A 7,537-nucleotide genomic window follows, 5' to 3' on the forward strand; every position below is an offset into this window, starting at 1 on the left:
ACTGGGTGGTGGTTGTGGGGAAGGGGAACAGAAAGCTCCCTGTTCCTAAGGGGCTTTCTCAGATTTGGGGGCCAGATGAGATTTTTATGTTTATCAAAAGAGGTCAGGGAATGAAGTCATGAAGCACTGCTGTGGAGAACATAGAGTACATAAGGCACAAAGCTCCTGCCCTTGGTCTCACCGAGGCTCTTAAGTTACATCCAGAACCGTATAATCCTGTATCCTATTACATACCAGAAGTAACTAGGTCAGACAACCTGCCATGACTGCAGAAAAGTTCTGTCACTCACTGTGACATTGACTTGAATAAATCACCCTGTGGTGACTTGAATCAACTTCTGCACAAGGTTTACAGAAACCTGATGTCATTTAAAAAAAAAAACAAAAAAAAACTGGTTTCATTTCTCTAATTTTAATTTCTCAGTTTTTTCATTTACTATACACTTCCTTTAAGGGATTTAAGTTGAGTCGATCTCAAAGTGAGGGATGGAGAAGCGAGTTGTCATAGGGAAAAGGGAAGTCACAGGGGTGAGTCCAGCATTTTTATTTTAAAAAGTAAAGTGAATCTTAAAATGTCTGCTTCACCCAAAGAACTCTAGTAGGTATGAGTCAAAAGATATTCTTAAAACTTCTCAAAACAATTATTTTAAAACTGTGTAAGAATTCCATTTGGAAAACTTATTTTCTATTACTCTTGTCTGAAAATAAGAGTCTGATCTCTAATGTTTATTTTAGTGACTACCTACTGATAAAATAGTACCAAATATAGTAAGTGGCAACATATAATGTAAGACTCGTTCTCCTTAAATACCAACAGCCTACTTCAGCTTTAGGTTTACTATGTCATCTCAAATGCTTCCAGCAAACGTGATTGTTGATGAAGAGATTGGAGAAAATCATTCAGTTGATGAAAAATGCATATTTAAAGAATTGAGTGTGGCATGCTAAGCAATGAGAAGGAGAACCATAGTTGTTGCACCTGCCCCAAATGGAATCTAGTTAACATTGGGCATGTTAGATCTCAAAGATATTCATACAATAGAATAAATATCAAATACGAGAATGAGACACATGTATCACATATTAGCAAGCACAAGATGAATGTGAAGACTGGAAATTCAGTAGAAGACAATCACAGAATTGCATTATAGGATCAGAATTAACACTCTGTTCTGGATCCACAGCAAGACACTCTTTCACTTCCCATTTGTCTTTGAAAGCTCCAAAACTGAAGCAGTTGAAGACCTGGGTGCCAGATCTCTTTCTGCCATTAGGGCTGGTGGCAAGAAAGAAGGTGGAGAATGCTGTAGAGATAGAATGGGTTGGTTTGACCAATCACTGGACAAATCAAACACTACTTGGGGGACCCATGGAGATATTGGGGTTCAAGTAGAGTAAAGGCAAGAGGGTGCAGGCCTTATAATCAGGCATACCCCAGTGTGAATCCTGCTCAGTCACTCACTATGTGACCCCCTAGCAATGTACTTAACATCTGGGAACCTTCATTTCCTCATCTGCAGAAGGCAGAGGACTACCTTGTAGGGACGTTGAAAGGGCTGAATACATTAATGTATGTAAAATGGTATCTGGCACATGGTGCCCAGTAAATATTTCTTTCCCTTCCTCTGCAAAGATAGATGTTAGAATCTTTACTTCCCAATTTTGAAAGCTATTTAAATTAGCATATAAAGCATTACAGTAGTAAAACAGGGGCCTGTTAAAATGCTGCATTTTCAAATGTTAACTGTTTTGCTTTGTCATGCTCACTGATGTTTATGTTGGCACAAAGTGGATAATAACTATACAGGTGTTGAGTAGCACATGTAGTGACTGACTCACTCTACCTAGATTCCATTCAACAGGCTTTCAGTGAACATCACCATGGCAGCTGAAGAGAAATTACAGAAGGATGCAGATAGTCCCCACCCCACAGAAACTGGGACTGTGCAAGGAAAGGCCCATCTGAGTAGCCCTGATATGCGTCCTGCTGAATATTTTTACAACTATCTGCAAGCCAACCGCTCCCCAAACACAAGATGCTATAGCTGTTTAGTTTAGACTTCATAGCCAGTTTTATCATTTTACCAATTAGTTTTCAGATATCCAAACACAATTTGATTAGTTTGGATTAATTTTTGTAATAGAAAGAACAAATCACCTTCAGCTGGCATTGTCAAAATATGAATGGGCATCTAGGTTTTGCAAAAAATAGAAGGAACCCTGGCTGGTATGGCTCAGTTGGTTGGAGAGTCGTCCCATGCACCAAAGGGTTGCAGGTTCAATTCCTGGTCAGGGCACATACCTAGGTTGCAGGTTCAGTCCCCAGTCGGGGTGTGTACCGGAGGCAACCAATCAACGTCTCTCTCTCTCTGTCTCTCTCTCTGTCTCTCAAAAGGAAAAAAAAAAGGTAGGAGATAAGATCTATTTTTCTTAGATATGTATAGCATTTAAATCTAGATTTTCCCGTCCGGCAGGGCGTGGCTCAGCGGTTGAGCATCGACCTAGGATCCAGGCGATCGGGGTTCGATTCCCGGTCAGGGCACATGCCCGGGTTGTGGGCTAGGCAGCCGATCAATGACTCTCTCATCATTGATGTTTCTATCTCTCTCCCCCCCCTTTCCTCTCTCTGAAATCAATAAAGATACGTTTTAAAAATAAATAAATAAATCTAGATTTTCCCTTTGTATGTCTTTCACCACTTCCACATTTTGAGGAGAAAAGAAAAAAAAAAAAAATGCATGTTTCTGAATGACCACAAGACCAACCACTACTGCCTGCTGGACAGAAAAGGGGTGTTTGTAAGGGGGCAGCCACTTGCTTGTCACTGGCTCTTGGGGAAGCAAGAAAAGCTAATTAGCACCCCACGCTCCCCTCACCTGCACCCCCTCTCCATGCCTCCACCGTCTGCCTGGCCTCCCCTCTCTCTTACGCCGCCTCTGTCTGCATCCTCTAGCTTGGGGAGGTCGGCGATGTTTGCCTGTCCTAGGAAGAGACAAGAACAGGCTTCAGCAGCACCCTGAGCGGTGAATTTCTAAAACTTGAAAGGAAATTACATGTTACCACCCCCTCCCACCACCGATGTTCTCTTTCACTGATGCCTGTTATCTTACTTAAAATATCTCTTCTTCCCTGTCCGGGAACATCGGTAGGCCTGGAATCCAATCTGTTTTATAGTTGACAGTTGTCTAATGATAGGCAAGTGCCTAATTCCTACACGGAGCCTCTCTCACCTATCTCATGAGGGTTTCTGGGGGGCAGAAATGGGATACAAAATCATTAAGTAAATCTAATCTATTTCACCATAAAGCCACAGGAAATGGTGAGCTGGTACGTTTAACGTGAAGCAGCAGTGACAGCCCGAATGCCATTACTCGGGGAAAATATGTCAGATAAATAGGGCATCAGTGAGGCGGGCTAAGATTTTGAGACTTCACAGAATAACAGGGTGAACCTTCTATTGAACAAATACAGACAAGCTATTAACGTATAAGAAATATGATTCTCCAGTTTACCTGAGAAATAATACAATCTGAATAAACTATTTCACCAACGAAAATCCCTGTTAGCCTTGGGTTTGGTTACAAAAATAAGTATTTTCCCCCCTGTACTTCATTATTGTTCTGCCTTATTTTTTCTCTTTTTCCACCTTGCAGTAATACAAGCTACATACCTTTTTAAAGAAAATTTAACGAGGCCAGTTTAAAGGAAGAAAGGCAATAGAAAAAAGTTTGCAAATTGCAACACTGTTAAATTGGCTCAGAATAAGAATCTGATTAGACTCTTGGAGAGAGCTGTAGTTATGCTTACTATGAAAAGACTTGCTCCATAATATATTTCAAATACAAGAATGTAAACTTGAAAAATAAAAAGAAATACTGTAGTTCTTATATCAGAATTTCTACCTCACTAAAAGAATTTGCTAAAAGAGGTTGTCCAAGTGTATCTTTTTATTTTAATAACAGAAAGAAAAAGAGGCCAACAAACTAGTTGCAGTCTTTTTCTAAGTTGGATAAAATTAAGCTGTGACTCGGATGTGTACAGAACACCAGATGCTCCCTACCTGCAGGGGACATCTGTAACTTCTTTTGGCTGCTCACCCTCTGAACTGTCTTCCTATGTTTGGGGAATTCCTCACCATTTGAGTCTTAGCAAGAGACAGGGTCTACCTCCCACTTTAGATGCAAAAAAAAAAAAAAAAGTCATATATTGTTTTGTAGGCCTAGGTTTGGCCAATCAGACGCACCAGCCCCAGAATTTGACCCAAAGCAATGGAATAAAGGCAACTCCCTTCTGGTGCTACATCCAAAGATCATGGGGACAGGGCACCATCCTACATGCAGTGTTGGGGGGGGAGGGGACACCTACAGAGTCTGCTCTCCCTTGGCAGCAACAATGACCTTCCCAGACAAGTTCTGGCAGCCTCCTTTCACGTAGGACTTCTAGCTTTCCCAGGTCTCTGTGAGCTAACTAATATGTGTTCAGCACATCCCTTTTCCGCTTAAGTCAGAATCAGCATCTGTTGCTTACAGCCAAGAACCCTAAGGAACACAGCCTCTGGAATAGTGACTTAGAATTTAAAGAAGAGGAACCAGGGAATGGAGTATAGTTTTTCTTATAAGCTGTATACTGCTCATAAAAGACATAGTGGAAGATAAGATCATTAGAGAAAACATATGGGTGTAATTTTTCTTAATGTAAATCAGGGAGATGTGTCCAGAAGGATATATGCAGAAAGGCCAGTTTCAGTGATAGTCTAGAAACAGTGAAGGGAAACCTTATCCCTTTATCTAGGTCCAGGCCTAGATGACTTAACAACTTAAAAATGCAGGAGTCCAAAATTGCTGTACATTTTGCAATAACATAAAACAAAATAACATACATCAAACACATGAAAATGATTGCCTGTGGGAGTTGGAAATAGGAGTAGGGAGTGGAGATAAAAGGGAGTAGTTGAATCATCTCTTGTGCAAAATGCAGGGCTTCTATCTGAGGCCTTGCCTTTGGTCAGCATGCCTTGTGCAAAGTGCAGGGCTTATATCTGAGGCATCGCCTCTAGCCCACACGCCTGTGTCATTTCCTCTGCCTCTGAGATCTCCAGAAGAGAAACTCCAGCTGCCCATCCCTTGGGCTTGGAGAGGAGCAGAGTAGAACAGAGCCTGCTGTTAATGATGGGATCCACCACGAGGCTGTTGCTCCCAGCTCAGGTACAAATAGGCAGCAGGGAATTGTAAGAACACCTGGAGTCGGGAACTGTGGGCAGACGATGAAGATATTAAACACCCTCTTTTACAGGCAGAATTCTTTTAGTCTAAGCCTAATTGTAGTATAGCAATATTCTAAACGTTTTGTTTGGAGTGATGGAAAAGTCTAGAAATAGATCATGGCGATGGGATACAACATCATGAATGTAATTAGTGGCACTGACTTAACTGTAGACTTAAAATGGTGAAGATGGCAAATTTTGTTATATATATTTTACCATGATTTAAAAATATTAATACTGTAATATACCAAAAACCATGGAACTGTATGTGTTAAATGGATGAGTTATATTGTATGTGAACTATATCTCAACAAAGCTGTTAAAAAATCATCCTAAGCTTTAAGGATCTTTACTTTCACATTTGGCATCTGGTGTTAAACATTGCAGTCTCTTGGGAACCAAGAAATTATTCCTCCTGTCTGATGGGTAACTAGCCACTTCCCTTTCACAGCACATTAGACCCGTATATCCGGGACAATTAGAAACACAAACGTCCCAAGGTTTGGAATACATCAGAGGTTATCACTAAAAAGAATGGAAGGGCCCAGCCGGGCGTGGCTCAGCGGTTGAGCATTGGCCTAGGACCCAGGAGGTCACAGTTCGATTCCGGGTCAGGGCACATGCCCAGGTTTTGGGCTCAGTCCCCAGTAGAGGGCGTGCAGAAGGCAACCGATCAATAATTCTCTCTCATCATTGATGTTTCCATCTCTCCCTCTCCCTTCCTCTCTCTGAAATCAATAAAAAAGAAGGAAAAGGAGAGGAAAGGAGAGAAAAGAATGGGAGGGAAGGAATAACAAGAATCTAGCAGAGATGGACACCTTCGCCCAGAAATTTGCAGCACTGCCAGAGAAAAGTTAAGAATTATCAAGTGAAAATGAAAACCACCCTTGGCTGAAATAATAAGGTTCAGGCCCACTCAGTGTAAAACGGTGCGTGAAGCGCCCAGCACCGAATTGACTGCAGCTGCCTGCCAAGTATCCTAGTGTAGAGTACAGCTTCTCCATTTCTAGAAATGAAGGTTCCTGTGTTTGTCCTGGACATTCCTACCTCCATGCTATTAATCATGCTGTTCCCTACACCTGGAACGTCCTTTCCACTTATCAGCATATGTCCAAATCCTACCAGTCACTCGAGGTTCAGCCAAAATAGCATTTTCTCCCTTTCATCGCGTCCAGCTGAGAATCTCCTTCAAGACAAATCAAACTGACTTTGAAATGATGACTGCAGGCACCGTTCTTGGACATTTCTGGTCGGGGGGGTGGGGGGTGGAGATCAGTGTCCTGCATGACTCTCATCGCTGGCAAGGGTAAGACCAGCAAAGCAGTACTGAGGGAAAAATACTCTCCCTGCTGCTCCCTAGCATTCTCATACGGTGTGAGTCCTTCTACAAGTTTAGACTTCCTAGATCACCTAGTGATCTTTCATTGCCAAAGAAGGCAGTTCTTTATAATTATTCATATAATGTACCTGGCGATTTTAACATCTTCATTCAAAGTAATGGCCTGTTTTTACAAATCATTCTTCTGTAATTATTATGGGAAGAACATTTTTTTAAAATATACTTTTATTGATTTCAGAGAGAGGAAGGGAGAGGGGGAGAAAAATAGAAACATCAATGATGAGAGAGTCATTGATCAGCTGCCTCCTACACGACCCCCACTGGGGATCGAGCTTGCAACCCCGGGCATGTGCCCTCACCGGGAATCGAACCGCAATCTCCTGGATCCTAGGTTGATGCTGAACCGCTGAGCCGTGCCAGCAGGGCTGGGATGAACATCTTGAACACACATTTTTCTCTCTCCTGGTTTGATATTTAACTTTTGTTGAATTGCTATTAACTGTTGCTTCTGGTGGCTTTCAAAAAATATTCGCTTTGCCTAGAACAGTTGCTTCTCAATCTTTTAAAAGTCACACACATAGAAAATGATATTTTTTTATTTAGGGGTACAAAAATAAAGCCTGAGTCAATCATATTCCCAATATTTCTGCACAGGGCCACAGGGTATTTATTATTTATGTATCCATTTATTCATTCATCCACCCATTCATCTATCCATTCCCTTTTTTTTATTATGGTAAAATTAGTATACAACATTACATATTTTTCAGGTGTGCTACATTGTAATTCAGTATTTGTACACACTATGTAGTGATCACCACCGTAAGTCTAGTTACCATCCATCACCATACTATGATCCTCTTTACCCATGTAATCCTCACCAACCCCCTTCTCCTCTGGTAACCACCAGTATCCATGAGTGTGTGAATTTGTTT

The sequence above is a fragment of the Miniopterus schreibersii genome (genome assembly GCF_964146895.1).
Source record: "Miniopterus schreibersii genome assembly, chromosome: 3".
NCBI classification, from domain to species: Eukaryota; Metazoa; Chordata; class Mammalia; order Chiroptera; family Miniopteridae; genus Miniopterus; species Miniopterus schreibersii.